At 39.3% G+C, this 22487-nt stretch overlaps 1 protein-coding gene and 1 non-coding gene across 3 annotated transcripts in view; both read right to left on the reverse strand.

Annotated features, from left to right (window-relative positions):
• Positions 1 to 22487, reverse strand: part of SYTL5 (synaptotagmin like 5) — a 170457-nt gene that overhangs the window by 147649 nt on the left and 321 nt on the right. For both annotated transcript variants that reach the window (XM_043458058.1, XM_043458059.1), the window contains exon 2: positions 1470 to 1610. The gene's annotated coding sequence lies outside the window, so the exon portion shown is untranslated. The remainder of the gene's footprint in view (positions 1 to 1469; positions 1611 to 22487) is intronic.
• On the reverse strand, positions 17936 to 18042 carry LOC122436072. Its single transcript, XR_006267844.1, has one exon. It is a non-coding gene; the product is annotated as a U6 spliceosomal RNA (small nuclear RNA).

A 22487-nucleotide genomic window follows, 5' to 3' on the forward strand; every position in this document is an offset into this window, starting at 1 on the left:
ACCACTGGACCACCAGGGAAGTCCCAATATGTACCATTTTTGGATGACTGTGTTAAGTTAGTTCATATCCTCCACTGTTGAATCCCTTACCCACATTTTAATCAAGTGACAGAAAAGAGTAACATTCATCAGGAGTGCATTTGATCTAGAGGTGAGTCTCATTCTTTTTTTATTTTGAGTCTCATTCTTTTAGTTAAATGGACCCAGTGAACACTAGTCAAATCAGGAGGGATGAGCTCATGTTTATTTTCTCCTTCAAAACCTTCACTTACAAACAGATCTCTCTCCTCCAGCATTTCAGATATGGAATTTTCCCTCTCTGGCCAGTAGCCTCGCCAAACTGAGCTAAAATATTTAAAAAGAGGACCAGATGGTTTGGATGTCATTCTGTTGCTAGATAACTCAGGACAGGTCATTCCCTCTGCTCAGTACCACACAAAATGCAATAAGGAAAAATTCCCACAGCATCCCACAAAGACCTAAGTTTCTTTAAAAGCATCTGTTTTGAGTAACACACACTTAAAATTCATCAGGGTTGGAATTTTAGGCAAAGGAAAGGGTATATCTGAATGAATCTCATTATGAGGTACTTGAAATGCAGCTTTAAAAATAGTATGTTTGGGGACATCCCTGGTTGTCCAGTGGCTAAGACTCTGTGCTCCCAATGCAGGGGGCCTGGGTTCGAGCCTCTGTCGGGGAAGTAGATCCCACAGGCCACAACTAAGACCAGTAGAGCCAAATAAATAAAAACATATATGCATATTTTAAAAAATAGTATGTTTTACAAATATAAAATGGGAGTACTTCACATTCTGGATTAACCAACACATTTCCAAGTCAATGACCAAAAAAAAAAAAGAAGAAGAAGAAGAAAATGGATGAACTCTTATAGATTAAATAAGAGTCCAAAGAGCAATATAACCAAATAACTAAATACAATACAAAAACCTTGATTATTTAGATTAGATCTTTTAAAACAAAAGTTATTTAAAAAAACATTCTAAGGACACTGAGGACACGTGAATATGGACCAGATACTAGTTAATATGAAATTACTAATCCTTTTAAGTATGAAAATAATATTGTGGTTATTAGTAAGAATATTCTTTGAAAGGTTCTTATTCTTAGAAGGTGCATAAAGAAGCATCCAGTTGGTAAGTGTATTATTTGTAACCTATTTTCAAAGAATTTTCAAAGAAAGTATTAACTATAGAGATAAAATAAATATGGCAAAATGTTAATAGCAGAACCTGGTTGGCAAGTCCATGAGGGTTTACTGTATTTCTTTTCAACATTCTTGTATGTTGAAACCTATGCCCCTATGTGATGGTATTTGGAGGTGGGGCCTTTGGAAGGTGATTAGCTCAAGAGACCAGAGGCCTCATGAATGATGAGAGCTCCCTCCTCCCTTCTGCCATGTAAGGAGACAGGAAGAAGATAGTATCTAAAAGCCTGAAGTGGGCACTCACCAAACACCAAATATGCCAGCACCTTCATCTTGGACTTCCCAGTCTGGAGAAGTGTGAGAAATAAATGTTTCTTGTTTAAGCCATCCAATCTATGGTGTTTTTGTTGTAGCCCAGACAAACTGAAACACTGTGTATCATTTTCTACAGAAAAATGCATTAGAAATTAGAATTATTGTAAATTACCTTTAAAATGATTGAATTACATTTCCTAATCTAAGGTGGGTAATTAATGTCTCAAACCTCTAGGAAGAATGACATGTCACAAATAATCCTTTAACCATTTTATCATCTTCAACAAATAACCATTAAACACTGTGATTAACGGCTAAGGAAGCAATAAGCCAGTCTTATCCCTAGAATTATCTTTGTGAAGACTGTTTCTAGCTATGCTTCTTCCATCACTTGAGAAGATTATGAGATGGAGAAAAAAAATTTTTGTTGCCTTGTTATTTAGTTATAAATTCAGCTAGTCATGAAAAAAAAATCACATTTTTAATGAAAAAAATTGCTCATTTTTACAAATGCACTGCCAGAGGGAATATAATAGTTACAAAATAGAGACAATGATAACTTAGATCTTTGGCAGGTAACTGTTTCTAATGCAATATGAAGGACATTAACTCCAAGACTTTTACCCCTGGAGGTGATGTGGCAAGGAGTGCATGAACTTGACCCTCCAATTCCAAGTATGAACTGTATCCTAAGGACTAGTAAGAAACTTGTGAGATTTGCCAGGGCACTGCTTGATAGCTGAAAATTGGAAGCAATGTCAGATCACAGGAAATGGATACATCGATATAACATATTATATAATATTAAGGTGGAAATGTGCAGAATGAACTGGCAACCTACTGCAGTATTCTTGCCTTGGAAATCCCACGGACAGAGGAGCCTGGTGGGCTATAGTCCATGGGGTCACAAAGAGTTGGACACGACTTAGTGACTAAACAACAACAAGATGCAAACATTTATACTGTATGTCAAGTTAAAAAATCAGGTTATTGAACAATGTGTCACAGAATCCTTCTTTAAAAAGCTAAACACACTTAAAACATATCAATTGAAAAAAAATAGGATGTTTCTGGAAGTACTCTTATGAGGAAATTAACACAAAATTAATTTCCTGTTGCTTGTTACTGACAGCACAACAGCAAGATGAATTTTTAGCACACTTAGAGGGATATTTAGGATGCTTAGAATAACCAGCTAAATAGCATATGCAAAATTTACTTGAGAGTGTCTTTCAAACAGATGAGCAGGGAGGACTACACATGACTATCAAGAGGTTAGAACTGAGAGAGAGATAAAGATGCTGTGAGGAGAGAAATGAATAGTTCCTTAACTATGAACGCAACCTGAAAGATTCGAGGGCCAATGCTACAGAATTACCAGCATTTACTCTCAATTGAGCAGTTTCTTCTCATGTGGCATATTTCATAGGGGTGCAGTAGTTGAATTTCTTTTCAAAATGGTATTGATTCCCTAAGCAATAGTAGGATGGTCAACTAATAAGACCAGCAGCTTTACCGTGATGCTCCAAGAACAGCATCCTCAGAATGTCCCAAAATAAAAACAGCTAGTACATAGATGATTCAACTAATCCTCATGACCCTCTCACAAAATAAATTCCAATACCTCCATTTTTTTTCATTTATTTTTATTAGTTGGAGGCTAATTACTTTACAATATTGTAGTGGTTTTTGTCATACATTGACATGAATCAGCCATGGATTTACATATATTCCCCATCCCGATCCCCCCTCCCACCTCCCTCTCCACCCGATTCCTCTGTGTCTTCCCAGTGCACCAGGCCCGAGCACTTGTCTCATGCATCCAGCCTTTAGAAAGATGGTAATGATAACCCTATATGCAAAACAGAAAAAGAGACACAGATGTACAATACCTCCATTTTATAGATGAGAAAAACTAAGGCAAAAGACATTAATTACCATGTGAAGGAGTCTTTTGGGCCTAGAAAAGAGAACAACAGTCTTAAAGGCCCCTTGCTGAATCATCTAACTTCGGAGAAAACAGAACAGAATTTTAGTTCCACCCTGATGCTCCAGGCCGGTTGCATCTGTCTGGGACTTATCAACCCCTGTCCAGAAACCTTCCACCCCTACACCTGCCCAGAAGACTTATTGCCCCCTGTCCGGAAACTTTGCACCCCCTACACCTGCCCAGAAGACTTATCACCCCCTGCCCAACTACAAATGTCATCTCAACAAAAGAATACTCAAAATATCCCGCCTGATTAACGTTTCCCTTATCGCTTCCACAAACCTCCCTATAAGTATGAAGCCTCCCTGATCCCTTTCGGCGCTCAGCCTTGTTGTCAGGCCGACTGTCGCCCCTCCTTGCCTGAATAAGGTAACCTACTTCTGTTGAGGTCGTCTTTCCTTTTCTGCCTCGCCAGAACTATACCCTACACCATGCCCAAAATTATGCAGTCAGGAAGTAACTCAGAACAGTCTGGTTTCAAGGACCCTGCTTCTAACCAGTATAGTGACTACCTCCAGGGCCTCCATGGAACAACCTGCATGCTCAGTCGCTCGGTCATGTCTGACTCTTTACGACCCAATGGACTTCAGCCTGCCAGGCTCCTCTGTCCATGGGATTCTCCAGGCAAGAATACTGGAGTGGGTTGCCATTTCCTCCCCAAGGGGATCTTCCCAACCCATGGATCAAACTGCATCTCCTGCATTGGCAGGCCAATTATTTACCACTTAGCACTTCACAACTTATCGGAGTCTTTAACGCTCTGATGTTCACTGTGAATTTTCACAGAACCCTCAATTTGAAAAAAGATAGTTAACATTGTTGGTTCTTAATCATGGCATCATGTGTTTTGATATTTTTAAAGAGAAGACTATGTCTATTTTTTTAAATAAAAAACTGGTCAGGAATAAACCTAAATAAATTCAAGAAAGAAAGATTTGAATGAATTAGTAGATACACTTGTACCATAATATCTGATAATTCCTCTGTATGCTTTTTAACTAGCAAGACCCACAAAATCCTGTATTGTCAAAAAAAAGTTTCACACAACAGACCATATATAAATTTTAAGTATCTATACAAAAGAAGCCAGTATAAATAAAAAGAAAGAAGAGACAAGCTGGGAAATAAGATTTTTCCATATAAAGCAGAAAAAGGATAACTATCTAGAAAGTATAAAGAGCTCCCATAAATCACAAGAAAATGAACCAGTAAAATAAGGGGCAAAAGCAAGAACAGGTAACCCACAGTATCAACAATTTACAAGCAATTCATATAAATATGAAAAAAAGCTTATTTAGTCATTCAAAAGAAAATTAAGACAAGGAAAACACTTTTCAGTTTTTCATTAGATTATGGAAATGTAGAAAGAAAGAAAATCCACTGTCATCCAATGTTTGGTGAGGGTGTGTGGAAATGGGCATACTCATGCCCCATTGGTGGAAGTGGAAATAGGTTCAACTTCTAGCTGAAAGACAATTCTCCATGGGCTCTTCCATATTTGCATGTCTTGTGAGCAGAGGCACTAACTGGCCTTTTATTCTGGACAATCCTCCAGTACTGTTTGTAGAGTGACCAGTGAATGACATAGTCTGCCTCTCTCTGGAGCAAAGGGAAGATTCCCTTACAATTTGTTTAATAAAGCAAAACTCTCCCTCAAGGGCCAAGGGCAGATTTCCTTGCAGTCCATTGTAAAAAAAAGTTGAATTCCCTACTTTCAGGGTTCCTCAGCTGTTACACAAATCCACTGCGTGCACACAGTTTCCACCAGGGCACTTGTGGGCAAGGGGAATCAATGCCAACGTGAAGCTCACAAGACTAGCTATCCTGATAATAATAAAATCCATTGTATCTGACCCAGGACTGTGTGTCTTCAAACACCATACATAAAACTGTAACAGACCTACTTTATAGCTTGAAAGTAGAAAAAAATCTCAGAGCTTTTATGGTTCATACCATAACCCTAACCTTTTTAGAGGATAAATTGAATCTTTCAAAATTGGTCAAAGGGTACAAAGTTCCAGTTATGCTAGATGAATAACTCCTAGGGATCTACAGGACAGCTAAGTGACCATAGCTAATAATACTGCATTGTTTACTTAAAAATGTGCCGTCTTTATCACAAATACACACAAAGATAAATATTCACATACACACATATACATTCTAAATGTGTTAAAGGAAATAAATACACACCTAAATATGGAAAAAAGAATGGGAGAAAGTCAAAATATTAAGTTTATCTTTGGGTAGTACTTTAATTTCTTCTTTATAATGCTCTTCATTTCCATGTTTCTACAATGAATGAGTAGTGTCATATAGTTTTCTGGTTAATAAATGTAATTTTAAAATAATGCTTAATTCACTAAGGCATGTTCAGGGTAGGAAAAAATAAAGCCAAAGAACAGATACAATGGGTTACAGAGCATATAAATGTTCATGCAATGAAATGCTGAATCTAGAGGATACATAAATAAATAAAGCATGGGCTCTGTTCCTAAAGAGTTTGTCTATTTTGTAGTGGAGACAGACAAAAACATTTTTTAAAAGGTCATAAATGCCAACTTGGCTTTGAGAACACAAAGAAAAGGACAGTGAGGAAAAGGAAAGTGGTCATTGTGGGATGTGAAGATGGTAAATATGAAAAGCCACAACTACACAGAACTGGTCCAGGGAATAGTGAATAATCCCAAAGCTGGGGTTTGAGTTCATGGTGGAAAGGGAAGAGGAAGGAAACAGCCAGCCAGGGAGGAGTTTGATGGCCAAATAAATCACCTGGACTTTATCCAGTGTTTTCCACACTGTGTCTTTCAGACTGGTTTCTTAGGAAACACAGCAAGGCAGGTTGCATGGCCAAGTCTCTGGCGCCGACCCCTGCTTCAAACAGAGCAGCTCTGCTTTTATCTCTTCTATAAGTTGGATTTTCTGGCAGGCTTTTATTTGAAGAAGGAGTTCCATGACCTTAAAAAATTTGAACACTGCTCCCATGCCATCAAACTGTTGGATGCTTTTAAGACAAGGAATAGCGCATTCAGATTTCTATTTTAAATGCGTGTTTTGAAAGACATCGGTATTCAGTGATTGTCTGCGAGGGTAGAGGTTATGTAGACAATGAGGAGGATCAGGCAGGAGGACCAGGGAGAGACTGGGAAGTGAAGTTTGTGGGGAGGAATAAAGGACCATTTTTCAGATATTCGGGGATATCTCAATATCTCAATAAGGGAGATAATCTCAATAAGGTCCAGTTACCAACTAGATGTGAGTGGGAAGAGAGAGCCACTGAGGTTTCTGGCATGGGGAAATGCAAAGATTCTTAAATTTTAGTGTACATTAGAACCAGCCATGGGACTTGTTCAGACATAGATTCCTGAGGTTCCATCTCCAGAAATCCTGATTCAATAGGCCTGGGGTAAAGCCTAGGAATGTTGATGGTAATATTACTAACAGAGATAGAGGATACAAAACAAAAAAGGGTGAGAGAAAAAAAGTTATTTAACATCTGAAGATGTTGGGGTCCAGGTGCTTAGGAGGCAAATATCAAAAACAAAGACCTGTTCAGAAGGGCATTTGGAATATGAAACTCAAGTTTATCAGAGAAGTCTATACAAGAGGCATTTAAATGAGAATTACTGATACCTACATGGTGGCTGAAATCATACAAGTGAGAATACACAGGAAGAGAAGAGGCAGAGATAGGATCATGAGGATCAGTAATTTTTAAAGAAGACACAAAGAAATAAATGCACTGATGAAAGAAACTAGGGGCAGAGGATAATCAACATAGCAAAAGACACAGTTGAGACTAACGAACTGGGAGTCAAGCATATCACTCAAAAATCAATGGAGGCCACCATTATGTCCAGGGAGGCTTCCCTGATGGCTGAGACAGAAAAGAGTCTGCCTGCAGTGCAGGAGACCCAGGTGTGATCCCTAGGTTGGGAAGATCCCCAGGAGAATGAAATGGTAACCCACTCCAGTATTCTTGCCTGGAAAATCCCATGGATGGAGGAGCCTGGCAGGCTACAGTCCCTGGTGTCGCAAAGAGTGGGACATGACTGAGTGACTTCACTTTCACTTTATTATGTTCAGATTTCAATCAATCAATCAAGAAAACTGTTACAAACACCTCCAGTTGCATGATCTCCAGAGTTTCTGGGTACCGCACTAAACCCAGAAACTCTAGGAAATGTACCTTATCGATACATTGAACTCAATCCAGTGTTATATCACATATTCCTTGGCTGTATCCTAGTTTCTAATAATATTGATTAGTAAACCTTGCAATTATTTGGGGGGGGGCGTAATCTAATTCCTTCAAGGTCATACTTTGTATTTGTCTACCCCCCACCCAAGAGCATACTAAACTATGATCACAGTTAGGGGTCTTGTGGGAACAAGGATTATTTGCAGTAACTCTTGATTGTTGGATAAGTTCTTGCATCCAAAAAGAAAAAAGAGACAGTCTGAAAATCAGCCATCAGCTAGGAGACCTAAAATTGTCATTGGCCAAGACCACAGGAAAGAAGAGTACAAGATGGACATCTGGGGGGAAGCTCTGCAATAAGTTACGTTGTAGGAGACAACTTGAAGCCTGGAGAGTTTTGAAAAGTCTTCTGTGTTCTAGTATGAGTATAGCATAGATCCTTCAGGGCAAAGCAGCTTTAAAGTTGGTGTAAGAGGAAGCAATATTCTACCCATAAGTTCACTTGTCGTCCAAACCTAATTAATCAAGCTGTCTGTATGGATAACAAATAACTGCTAGGAAATCCTGCTTCCAAAATCTTATTGACATGAGAAGCCGAGAAGACTAGCCGAGAAGACTCTAGGTCCTTTGTGGAAACCTACCTAGGCTACTCGAGCAAGTATCCTGCAACCCAGGAAGATCTATTTTTAAACAAAATCTGAAGCTGATTCTCATGAGCTCAGACAGCTCCTCCTGGGTAGAGGGGGGTTGGTTACCCATAAATATAACCAGCTTGTTGCCCCTCTGACTTAGTTTGGATTCCTATCAGTCTGATTACTAATGCCAAGTCTGACAAACACAGCAAGCAACTGGGGAGTAAGATGAACAAGATTCATGCAACTCAGAGGTGGCCTTACACCATGCTCTAGACTGTGCATGCGTGCTCAGTTGTGTGTGACTCTCTGCGATCCCATGAACTGTAGCCCGCCAGGCTCCTCTGTCCATGGGATTTCGCAGGCAAGAATACGGGGGTGGGTTGCCATTCCTTTCTCCAGGAGAATCTCCCTGACCCAGGGATCGAACCCATGTCTCCTGCCTTGCCGGTGGATTCCTTACCGATTGTGTGCCATCGGGGAAGCCGGATGCTCTACACTCAGGGTTGGCAAACTTCTTCTATTGAGGGCCAGCTAATAAATATGTTAGGCTTTTTGTTACAAGAGGCAAAATCATGGTTATATTGTAGCTATTTATATAACAAGAAAGAAAAATGTCCACATATATTTTACTGAAAAAAATCAAACATAATAATGATTGAGAACAGTTGTTTTGAGGGGTTTTTTGGTAACACATAACTACTAATGAGAAGAATGGAATTACAGGCAAGATAGCATTTCACTTAATTGGGCTCCAACGTTAGTATTCCTATAACCAAGTTGATGAAAGTAGGCCTGATCTCACCCCAAACATACTCAATTTGAATGTGAATTTTAACAACAGCCCTCAGTGGTGTGTGTGCACCCTGAAGTTTGAGAACACAGTGGTCAAGTTCCTTAATACTATCTGAGCTACATTGCTATGCTTTTAAAGAAGAAAATAAGGATTTCCTTGGTGGTCCAATGGTTAAGAATCCACCTGCAAATGTAGGGGACACGGATTTGATCCCTGGTCCAGGAAGATTCCACATTAACTAATCCCATGCCCCACAACTACTGAGCCTGTGCTCCGCAACAGGAGAAGCCACTACAGTGATAAGCCCACCTCACCGCAAAACCAGAGAGTCACCCCGGCTCTCCACACCTAGAGGAAGTCCGCACACAGCGACAAAGTCCCAGCACAGCCAAAAGGAATAAATTGAAAACAAAAGAAAATAAAAGTTGTGTGACTTAGAAAACATTCTCAAACCATTCTTGCCTGGGAAATCCCACGGACAGAGGAGCCTGGCAGGCTACAGTCCATGGGGTCGCAGAGAATCGGACAACTGAGTGACTAGCACTCTCACACTTTCAAAATCTCACTTCAAGAAATCTTACAGGGTCTCTGGCCCTGAAGCAAAGACCCAAGGGACTCAATTGCCAGGCCTACCGCCAAGACAAAAATGTTCTACCACTAAATTGTGGCGATGGTGTTTAACCTCTCAATATACTGTAAAACACTGCATTTTATATTCCAAATGGGTGGATTCTTTGGGAGGTGAATTGTCTCAAAGAGGTTTTTTTAAAAAATCAAATTGAAGAATTTCTGAGTTTATAGGTGAATTTTAAAACTTCCCATAGTTTTTCAACAGACAGCTCAAGTAGAGAATTGCAAGGACTCCAGGTTTCTGATTCAGGAAGCTCTGAGTACAAATTCCAGCTGTTCTACTGACTGTGTTACAGACACTAAGCTATTTAACCTCTCTGAACTTCAACTTCTTCTTTTGTGAAGTAGAAATAATAACAGTACCCACCACATAGGGGTACTAGGGGCATAAAAAGTAACTGTTAATGCAAACTGTCTAGCACAGTCCATGTCACACACTCTTGGAATCATGACACATTTCACATTAACCAAGTCATAATTAACCATGCCCGATCTATTATCCATGTTTTATTATATTTTATATTGTATAGAATATCTTCAGCTCCATTATCAATCATATTTGCCTTAACTCCTTTTCCTTATGGTTCATGGTAATAATGACAGTAAACACATAGCATGCATGTATGCATGCTAAGTTGCTTCAGTCATGTCTGACTGTGTGCAACTGTGCAAATTCAGGGACTGCAGCCTGCCAGGCTCCTCATCCATGGAATTCTCCAGTCAAGAATACTGGAGTGGGATGCCATTTCCTTCTCCAGGGGATCTTCCCATCCCAGGGATGGAATCTGCGTCTCATGTCTCCTGTATTGGCGGGCGATTCTTTATCACTAGCTACAGCTGGGAAGCCCAAACACATAGCACTCATATCCAAATACCAGACCTTATTCTGGGGTGCTGGTTTATATATATTAACTCTTTCAATCTTAACATTAACCCTTGGAGTTATTTTTACTATTTAATATTACAGATATGGAAAATTAGGCAGAGGGAGATTAACTTGTTCTGTACCACAGAGCTCAAAAGTGGTGGAGCTAAGTTTCAAATTAAGGCAATCTTCCTCCGTTCATGATTACACTGTACCATAGGATGAAATACATATACATATGCACACATATATGGGATTCCCTAGTAGTTTAGAAGGTAAAAAAATTTGCCTGCAATGCAGGAGACCTAGGTTCGATCTCTGAGTCGGGAAGATCCCCTGGAGAAGGGAATGGCTACCCACTCCAGTATTCTTGCCTGGAGAATTCCATGGACAAAGGAACCTGGCAGACTATAGTCCATAGAATCACAAAGAGTTGGACCCGACTGAGCAACTAATATACACATATACATACACATATAAGTATATAACAATATAATAAATAACATAACACACAGGTGTGTGTGTGTGTGTGTGTGTGTGTGTGTGTGTGTGTGTGTGTGTGTGTGTGTGTGTGTGTGTGTGTGTGTGTGTGTGTGTGTGTGTGTGTGTGTGTGTGTGTGTGTGTGTGTGTGTGTGTGTGTGTGTGTGTGTGTGTGTGTGTGTGTGTGTGTGTGTGTGTGTGTGTGTGTGTGTGTGTCTTCCCTGGTGGCTCAGCAGTAAAGAATCTGCCTGCAATGCAGGAGACATAGGTTCAGTCCCTAAGTCGGGAAGGTCCCCCAGAGAAGGAATTACCAACCCACTCCAGTATTCTTGCCTGGAAAATCGCGTGGACAGAGGAGCCTGGTGTTCTACAGTCCATGGTGCAGGGAGCCGGCCTGAATGTGCAGGCCCCTTACGGCCCTAAGAGAGAACAAAGGGTCTCTCTTTGTCCTGCCACCCCTTCTTGTTAAAGTATAGACTGGCATTTGTCTCCTTCAGGGAAAAAACACCCCGGTGACCTTTTGCCTGTTTTCCTGGTGCTGATAAACTCATCATGCTCGAAACCTGTTTTCCATCTGTTTAATGTTCTATTGATGAAGCCTGTTTTCTATCTAATGTTCTATTGATCTTAATCATGTTGGGCGCTAGGGTAATTAATGCTCTACTGATCTTGAGTGTGGGAATTTAAAACATCTGTAGCTCTGCACGTATGCAAACCCTCAATCTATTCTTAGTAACTCCTGTTAGCATATATATAGGCGTGGTATTCTTCAATAAAGTTGGCGGAGTCAGACGCAAGCGGACTCCGTCCCTCTCAACCCCATCTTTCTGAGTCTTATTTTTCCTAGGTACTCTGGTAATTGCGTTCTCGACAGTTCGTTTGCCGGCAGGCTCCGGCACATGGAATTGCAAGAGTTGGACATGACTTAGTAACTAAACCACCACCACCATGTATATTTTGTCTTGGTCAACCTTATACCAATGCCCAGCCCACTGGCTTTTGGAGGGTCCACATTTGTATACCAAAAGACCATACAAAGATGGATACACGGGCACACCTGCAAAATAAAAAATAGACTGAGGGAAAAGCAGATTCTTTGTACTTCTTTTCCCAAGAAAACTAGTCTCTAGAGCAATGCTACTCTAAATGTGGTTCATGGACATAATAGTGCTGTTCAGTAAACTTGGAATAGGCAAGATGTGTACAGAATTCAGAGCATTCAAGAACTTTCATGGGACTTTGACATTGACACGACAAAGAAGCATATCATCAGTGGACTCACTTAGCTGTACCAGGAATTTTACAAAATATTAGAGTTCAAGGTGGCTTAGAAAATTCAAAACAAAGAAACTGGGTCTTTAGCACACATAGTTGGGGAGAGAATACTGAGAAGCGATCCTCAGTGTTTTCTTTTTCTTCTGATGTTCCCCAAACTAGCTGTTCTCTCTGCCAAGAACAAAGCTTGGAGATCTGAACACTGAAATTTATTATGAGACAGTGGAGAGAGGAATGTAAGATACAACACTGAGGCAGCCTCTCCTGAGTGAAAAAGGACGTGAAAGCTGCAGCAGCGGTCAGGGCATGAAGAGAGTAGAAATGAAGCAAGGAAGGGCCTGCTGCTACATGGGCTCCTACAAGCATGGTCTGAACAGCTCAGCTGGGAGAGGGGAAATTAGCACTATCTGTGGGAACTCAAAGTGCTGAGGGGCCAGCTGACCTAAGAACCTGGAATAATGACGAACATAGGTTTCCCCTCTTCACACACACCTTGATAGAAGGTCACAGAGAGTATGTCAAGCCCCCAGATATTGGCATCAGGGCCAGATCAGGGACAACTTTACAGATAAAGACCAGCACAGATTGGGTGAGCCTGTGAAACAGGGAGAAAGGTAAAAATTGAGTCAGCACAGAAAAAAATAAATACCAGGGAAATGCCTTTAGAAGTTACTTAACTTGACCAGGGTAACTTGTATAGAACAGGGACTCTGGTTCAAATCCAAGCTCTGAAATTTGTTAGACTTGGGATCTTGAAGATATGGTTGAACGAAGACATGATCTTGGTTACATGGAAGGCATATGAATAGGGCTTAGTTCATAGGAAATCCACAGATAAGATGAATAGTTACTATTATTATTGGTGGCAGTATTGCACCCACATTTTATATTTGCTGATCCAGGTTCAATAGTTATCCCACTGTGTGTGTGTGTATAGTGCTTAGTTGCTCAGTCATGTCCAACTCTTTGCGACCCCTTGAACTATAGCCTCCCAGGCTCCTCTGTCCATGGGGATTCTCCAGGCAAGAATACCGAAGTGGGCTGCCTCAGGGGATTTTCCCAACCCAGGGATCGAACCTGGGTCTCCTGCATTGAAGGCAGATTCTTTATCATCTGAGCCACCAGGGAAGCCCCAAGAGAGTCAAACAAATATTACCAGTGGATTTTATCTTCAATGTTCAGGAATCTACTCTGTAGATCTGAGTGCTGCTAATACATAGTTATATCCTACTGTGCTTAAGTATAAAGCTAAACATATAGCTATTACTCACAAGAACAATGAGATAAACAGGAGTTCACTTGAAAGAAAATCAATAACTGTTTGATTTTGTTGTGTGTTAGAAATAACCTTGCTGTGTTTAGAGCTCAAACATAGTAACAACAAAATTAGAAGACAACTGTGAATGGTTTGAAGCAGGTTAAACTCTTCCTTCTGTACCATGACTGCTTCAAAGAGAACATTCCAGAGTTTTGTTGTTTTTTTTTTTCATGTTACTGATCGAACTCCCTGGAATTATTTTTCCTGAGCTGGTCTCTCAAATAGAGGACAGTGATTCATTCTCACAAAATGTGTTTTAATACACTTTCAGTTCTACCCAAAATGTGCAACTTGAAAATTATACAGGCACAGACATAACAGAATACACCATATTTGTGGAAAGTTGGGGAAAACTGCCTGTTTTGTATCAGGTACTTACTACTTTAAAAAACTTATCCTTGATATCATATCATTAAATTTATTATTTTTTGTGTGTGAATATAAATTATTTAAAACATTGACTTTTACAATTTTATGCATTTACTCTGTGAAGGACCTTATTGGAGAGAAGCAAAAGACAAACTGTTAAATGAACCACTGACCACCCACCAGGCCACAGAGAAGAGAAAACACTTGCAGGAGTCATCTCACAACAGGAAGTCCCGATAAGGATCAAGGAACTCACAAGCTACCAGCAACCAGGATTCTGGAGAGGTCAAAAAGGGATGGGAGACTCCAGTCCAGAGGTCCTACCAACTTCCCAGGATCCTCCTCGCTGGAATCCATCTCAGGTGAGCGATGCGTGTGCCTAAATTTATTATTTTTTTAATTAATTTGTATTGACATATAGTTGATTTACAATGTTGTGTTAGTTTCCGTTTGATCTGGTTCCTCTGCCTTTTCTAAATCCAGCTTGAACATCTGGAAGTTCACAGTTAACGTACTATTGAAGCCTGGAGAATTTTGAGCATTACTTTGCCAGTGTGTGAGATGACTGCAATTGTGTGATAGTGTGAACATTCTTTGGCATTGCCGTTCTTTGGGATTGGAATAAAAACTGACTTTTTCCAGTCCTGTGGCCATTACTGAGTTTTCCAGATTTGCTGGCATATTGAGTGCAGCACTTTCATGACATTATCTTTTAGGATTTGAAATAGCTCAACTGGAATTTCATCACCTCCACTAGCTTTGTTCATAGTGATGTTTCCTAAGGCCCACTTGACTTCACATTCCAGGATGTCTGGCTCTAGGTGAGTGATACCATCGTGATCATCTGGGTCATGAAGATCTTTTTTGTATAGTTCTTCTATGTATTCTTGCCACCTCTTCTTAATATGTTCTGCTTCTGTTAGGTCCCTATAGTTTCTGTCCTTTATTGTGTCCATCTTTGCATGAAATGTTCCCTTGGTATCTCTAATTTTCTTGAAGAGATCTCTAGTCTTTCCCATTCTAAAATAGGCCCTTACTACTTAGAAAATCCCTCTTTGATATTGTATCATTTGGTTTAAATGAAATTAAGTTCAAAATTTTAAATCATATGCTAATGTTCCGACTCTTTGTGACCCTGTGGACTGTAGCCTACGAGGCTCCTCCACATGGGATTTTCCAGGCCAGAATACTGGAGTGGGTTGCCATTTCCTTCTCCAGGGATCTTCCTGACTCAGGAATCAAACCCGGGTCTCTCACATTGCAGGCAGATGCTTTACCCTCTGAGCCACCAGAGAAGCCCAATTTCACACTAGGAGACTAAAATCTATTGATCTCTATACACAGGTCTTGGGAGGATATATCAATGGATTTGTCTGTATTCTGATATTTGAATTAAAGAAATATATTTCATATGATCTCTTGGTCTATGTTTACCAAGTGGGCTGTTGCTGAACTTAGTTTTTGCAATCTAGAGAAAAGTATATTTAAAGTCTATTTTTGAACCTTGGAACATCATTATTTGATGGTTAGATTCCAAATATGATTTCCCTACACATACAGAAACCTTCCCACACCCTATCTCAACTATAATTTCTGCTTCCCTGGTAGCTCAGGTGGTAAAGAATCCGCCTGCAATGCAGGAGACCAAGGTTCAATTCCTGGGTCAGGAAGATCCCCTGGAGAAAGGAATGGCTAGCCACCCCAGTTTTCCTGCCTGGAGAATTCCATGTACAGAGGAGACTGATGGGCTACAGTCCAAGGGGTCGTAAAGAGTTGGACACGACTGAGCAACTCACACTTTTACCACTTTTATTCTTATGTTACACAACAATGTTAAGTGATTTTTTTACATTATATTGTTTGGTTTTAAGGATTTTGCTTGCTAATGAAATATATCTTAGAGTTGGTTTTTGTTTTTCATTATCTTAATTTCCCTTCAAGTCCTGACTCTTGGAAATATTTTCTGACTGCACAACACCAAAAACGAAAATGTCACCAAAATCTATTTACATGAACCAGAAATCCTTAAATGAACTGGATGTGTTCATAATGTAGAAACAGAGTGTTTCCTGGCATTCGGTTAGAAAGATTAAATCAAATTAGCCTGGATAAGTCAACTGTTACAAGGACTGGAAATTGCTAAATTAAACGTTAACAAGAGTTACAAATGGTACTGTGCCTACTTAGAAATGAATAAGGTTATTAAGGGGCTCAGAGAAGGTAAGTCAGATTTTAATATTTTTATTCAGTGAAGCAGAAAATGAAGTAGAAGTCTAACAAATTATTTTTGTAGCTGATAAGGCTTCCAGAAAATAATTTTTAATTAGGTGAGAGAACAATTAAATGGACAAGAAGTTATTAAACAAGGAAACAAAAAGTGGCAACTCTAAAAACTAAGCTTAAACTTCTGTTGGCAAAAACAAAGATGCAAACTAACAGACAACAAAGATGGAAACTAACACACACAAGAGAGCATCCCCATGGCAAGGGCAACAGTGAAGCACCGTGCGAAGTACCTGCCCATGCACAGTATAATATGCTGTCTAGGAAACAGGGCATCACTATTGGAGAACTGTGATGCTCATATACAGAATCATGGGTGGAAAAAATCAGATGCTTCTTGAACAGATACTGGAATATCTAGTATAAATCTTATTTTTATATATTCTGAGAAACTAGCAAACATTTAAGACCACTCAGCAAGGAAAACTGGAATAGCAGCATCTAACAGCTGCCCAAGTCACCACAGCCTGTTCTCTTGAGTAAGACATGAGAGTACAGAGAGGCTAGGATGATAGGACTCAATGGCTGAGAATATGGGCTCTGGATTCTAGACTACTGGGGTCTGCAGCCTGGCTCAATTATTCATTAATTATGGACAACCTCCTGAGCTTATTCTTATGTAAATAGAATGAAGATGATGAAGTCTATCCCATTGGGTTATTGTGAAGAGTAAAGGGAGCTAAACAATCTAAAGCACCCCTGGAATAGTCATTTATCCTTTCTTAACAAAAAAAAAAAAAACCTCACCCAAAGTGAATACTGTGTGTTAGTAAAAATACATACTCTGGCCAATGATCCTATAAATTGAGAGAAATTTCTAAGGTCCCTTGCACTCTGAAATGCTAGAAGCATATACCTATTAAAGAAAAAGATTCCTAGGGACTTCCCTCGCAGTCCTATGGTTAAGATTGAACAGCTTCCACTGCAGGGGGTGAGGGTTTGACCCCAGGGCTTCCCTTGTAGCTAAGTCAGTAAAGAATCTGCCTGCAATGCAGGAGACCCGGGTTAGATTCCTGGGTCCAAAAGATCACCTGGAGAAGGAAATGGCAACACACTCCAGTATGCTTGCCTGGAAAATGCCATGGACAGAGGAGCCTGGTGGGGTACAGTCCATGGGGTTTGCAAGAGTCAGACACGCCTTAGTGACTAAACCACAAGGAACTAAAGATTCCACATCCTTGCAGTGAGGCCAAAAGGAGGAGGCAGGGGAGAGAGATTTCTAGAGTGCAGAGGATAAGTTTGGTTTCTTAACATTTGGATACTGGTGTGTGTGTGTGTGTATGTTTTTTATTGGAGAATAATTGCTTTACAACTTTGTGTTAGTTTCTCCTGCACAACCAAGTGAATCAGCTCTTTGTATACATATTATCTTCTAATTCTTAGGCCTCCCTCCCACCCCTCTAGGTCACCACAGAGCACCAAGCAAAGCTCCCTGTGCAATACGGCAGCTTCCCACTAATTAGCTATTTTACACAGGGTAGTTTATATAACTTAGTTCTTATCTCTTCAATTCATCCCACCCTCCCCTTTCTCCACTATGTCCACATGTCCATTCTTTATGTCTGCATCTCTATTCCTGTTCTATAAATAGGTTCATTGTGTACCATTTTTTTTTTTTAATATGGAACGCTTCACGATTTTGCATGTCATCCTTGTGCAGGGGCCATGCTAATCTTCTCTGTATCGTTCCAATTTTAGTATATGTGCTGCCGAAGCGAGCACCATTGTGTACCATTTTTCTAGATTTCACGTGTCAATTTTCTCTTTCTGACTTATTAATACTTCTCTCTGTATGACAGACTCTACATCCATTTACATCTCTACAAACAACTCAGTTTTGTTCCTTTTTATGGTTAATATTCCACTGAATATATCTACTACATCTTCTTTATCCATTCATCTGTCGATGAACATTTAGGTTTCTTCCATGCCCTGCCTATTATAAACAGTGCTACAACGAACATTGGGATGCATGTATTTTTTTTTTTTTTGAATTATGGTTTTCTCAGGATATAAGCCCAGTAGTCGGATTACTGAGTCATAAAGTAGTTCTATTTTTAGTTTTTTAAGGAACCTTCCTACTGTAATCCATAGTGGCTATATGAATTTATATTCCCATCAGTTTCAATGATGAAAACCTGAAAACACTTCCTCTAAGATTAAGAATAAGACATGGATGTCCACTCTTGCCACTGTTGTTCAACATAGTTTTGGAAGTCCTAGCCACGGCAGTTAGAGAAGAAAAAGAAGTAAAAGGAATGCAAATTGGATACTGATAATTTTGATTCCATGACATATCAACATATTTCATGACTCTGTAAGGGCCAACTACTTACCATTCTTTTCTCTTTAACAACATTAAAAATGTGCCTGAAATACCATTATCCTCAAGTAGTTACTCAGAGTGTTTGTATCTCCTTATGCACATCTATTCACACAAAAGGACAGCCATTTATGATGACAATGATGAAAGGGCCATTTGTGATCTCAATGATGAGGGATTCAGCCAGGTTTAAGTGTCTGCCCCATGGCTCTGTTTCCATGTTTACTACACCTGATCCTCACCTGGTGACTCAGTTCTATTAATAATAACTCACTCCCACCTTGTATCTACATGTCACTGGCCTCCAGCACCACCTCCCACACTTACAGAGCAATTACTATAGGTCAGACACTGTTTTGTAAGTATTTTACATCTGTTAATCCTTTAAATCAAACACCCCCCACCTCTGAGTGCAAACAATTATTATTCCCATTTTACTGATGAGGACCTAGGAACAGAGAAGCTAAATTTTCTTAGTTTCACACCTGGTCAGTAGCAAAACTGGGATTCAAATTTAACCCTACACTATACTTCCTGGGTATAGTTAAGACCCAGAACCTTGGTCCCCACCCCTGAGTTACTCTTATATTAACAAGTCTTACTTTAATATTTACCTAGTGCTTCATGGTTTTAAATGACTTCACCTCCATGTTCTCATTTGTTCCTTGTGGCCATTATGCAAGATAGGATAACTGTGAGGAAACAGGCTCATAGAGAGCGAAGGTGTACAGGAGGGAGTGACAGGTAGAACAGAGCTTAACCCTGTGTCTTTGGCTACCAAAACCTGTTATTCCCATCACTTCCATTATTTTGTTCTGAAGGTTTAGAAAAAGAAGATACCTACGTGATAGGGACTTTCTGGGGATGGATTTTCTGATGGAGCTAGAATATAACCAAGACTCTGAATTCAAGATGACTCTTAGGGAGGGGAGGATAAGAAAACACAGAATAAAAGGAAAAATAACAGAAAAAGGAGATGAGAAAGGATAGATATTAGCTAGATTATCATGAAAGAAATGAAAGAACTTGGTAGTGGTTTAGGTACTGAGAGTCAATGAAAAGTTAGATGCAAAACTGATTTCAAGGTGTCAAACGTGAGAAGCCAGGAGACCGTCAATGCCATTAACAGAAACATGGATGAAAGAGGAATTGGTTTCACATCAAAGTGAGTTTGGCTACAATCCTGAAGAACATTGGCTGACAGTTGAACTTGGATGTACAAGTGGGAAAATATACAGCAGATGGAAAAACCTAGAAATGGATAACTTGGAGGCATTCACTTAGAGGTGATATTTAAAACTATGAGTCGATAGAAGGCATAGGCCAAGAAAACAAGTAATACATTACAGCCCAAATGCTAAACCTAGGGGGAAACCATCACTTAAGGAAGAGAAGAAACAAGAGGGAAAGTGGTAGAAAAGTAGCTGAAGAGATAGTATAGAATCACAGATATTAAGAATGGAAAAAATTCAAGAAGTAGTAAGTGACAATGAATGCCACATAAAGCAAAGGAGTCAAATGGAATGAGGATTCGAATAAGTATACCTCACAGCACTTACTACATTTATAATAAATTACTTGGGTAAATTGACATCGTTCCTAACTATAATAGAGGTACTTAAAGGCAAACTTTTAGTGTTTCCTACTGTAACTTCAGTACATAGTAGTGCCCATGTTTACATGTCACTAAATAAACAGTTACTGAATAGGGGAATCAATAGATAAATGAATGAATATAATTAGATTTCTTGAAAGCACCACAAATGACCCTTGGAAATTCAGTGTCAATAAATCAATGAAGGTAGATGTCACGTCATAGGGCAATTTACAGAAAGTGGGACTTTAAAACAGAGAAAGTGGGTAGTATAACAATAGAGGCAGATTTAATTAAACATTTCTCAGAGATGTGTTCTTGCTCAAACGATATAACAGATCAGGTGGACTTCCTATCCTAGGACACTATATATTTATCAGATTTTGTCCTTCTAACAGCTCTGCCTGACTTCCAGATGATCTTCAAGAACTTAAGGCAGTCACTACAGTTGCCAACTCTACGGGTGATGGAAGTAAGGGGACCTACCTGCTTTACTAGTGCTATCTTGAGTAGAATCAGAACTCCATGGACGAGGCATCAAGGAAGATGGAATAAAGCAGGGTAAAGAAACAGAAGTCAAGAAAATGATACTACCCACAGAAAGACGTAGCCTGGAATGGACCCACATTCAAGACAAGTTTCAAGTCCCTTGATGGGGTTTTCCTTTGTGGTCCAGTGGTAAAGAATCTGCCTACCGATGCAGTGGACACAGGTTCGATAACTGGTCAGGGAAGATCCCATAGGCCACGGAGCAACTAAGCCCAAGCACTACAACTACTGAGCCCATGCTCTAGAGCTTTGCAACAAGAGAAGCCTCACAATGAGAAGCTTGAGCAACACAACTAGAGAGTAGACCCTGTTTGCTGCAACTAGAGAAAGCCTGCGTGCAGCAACGAAGATCCAGCGCAGACAAGAATAAATAAAAAGAAAAAAAGCGTTCCACCAAATCATCCAAAATATGTGGATGTGTGTGGGAGTAAATGGGTGAGAGCAAGTGCATATACAAACAACATATGGGATATACAAAAACGTAGTTACAAGTAAATTCTAAATAGAAAGGATTATAGCTAAATGTTTACATATGCTGGCAAGATTGCTGTAACATATGTCATTGAGTAATAAGGCTTAGGTAAAACAAACTGCATGTTTCACAAATTAAAGTTGCACTTCCTTCTCTTAACATACAAAATGATTATAAGAAAGTCATTTCAACAAAAATGCTAGATGTGTCTCCAGGACACAAAGAAGTAAAAAGAACTATTTTATTATTGTATTCCCTAAATTATTAGAACATGTTGGCAAACTTGAATAAGTTGAGCGACAGCACAGCTAATTACCACAGACTGGTAGAGCATTTCAGAAATCCTAAGTACATAGAATAAACAGGATTTGACAACAAAAAGACATCTTCTTACCTTTTTCCTTATCTGTTTCCCAGATATTAGTTGCCCATATGTAAACACATATTTGTGTACATGTTTTTATGCACACAGGGATAGACAGATCTATTTAAGAATTTTATTGATGTCCAATCAAATGTCTTTATGCACTTAAGCCGTAGGCTTTAAATTATAACAGTCTTGTATTTAAGCTGTTATCTAAACAACATACAAACAGTGTATTATGAAGTGAAAAAATTAAACACTCAGTGCCTATGCTTGAAAGACATTTTAAGGAGGCCAAGATTTAAGCAGTATTTAAAATATATTATCATATATAATATTTTCTAGTCATGACTTTGAATGCTTTAAATAGATACCTCCTTTGTTCTCCAAATACATAGTCTGATATGTTGCAAGAATGTAGTTTTGACTTAAATGAGGACAATGATGTAGCTAATTAAAACAATCCATATTAAAGAGAAATATTTTAAAATCTTATGCATCTCTCTAGTGTATTATATTCATATTCACAGTCAGTATCTCATCTTCCTGTGGTGCTAAAAACATCATATTTATATTGAACTTATTCCAAGGCTTTCAAACTTCAGCAATCCTACTAAATATATATCCATACTAGATATGTCACCGTATCAAGAATAGGAGTGAAAGCAAAGAACAATTCAACAGTGCTAAATAAAATCTGACTTATCTAACAAAGTAAAGAAATTCAGAGCAAAAGGACTGCTACTTAATACCTAGAGGTGTAATAGGTTTTTGGCAAAGTGACACAGTACTTCTGCTATGAAATTGATTATGTCACAGATACATAATTGCTCCTATGTTCAGTGGGATCTAGAGCAATGCTTCA

The sequence above is a fragment of the Cervus canadensis genome, chromosome X (assembly GCF_019320065.1).
Source record: "Cervus canadensis isolate Bull #8, Minnesota chromosome X, ASM1932006v1, whole genome shotgun sequence".
Taxonomy (NCBI): domain Eukaryota; kingdom Metazoa; phylum Chordata; class Mammalia; order Artiodactyla; family Cervidae; genus Cervus; species Cervus canadensis.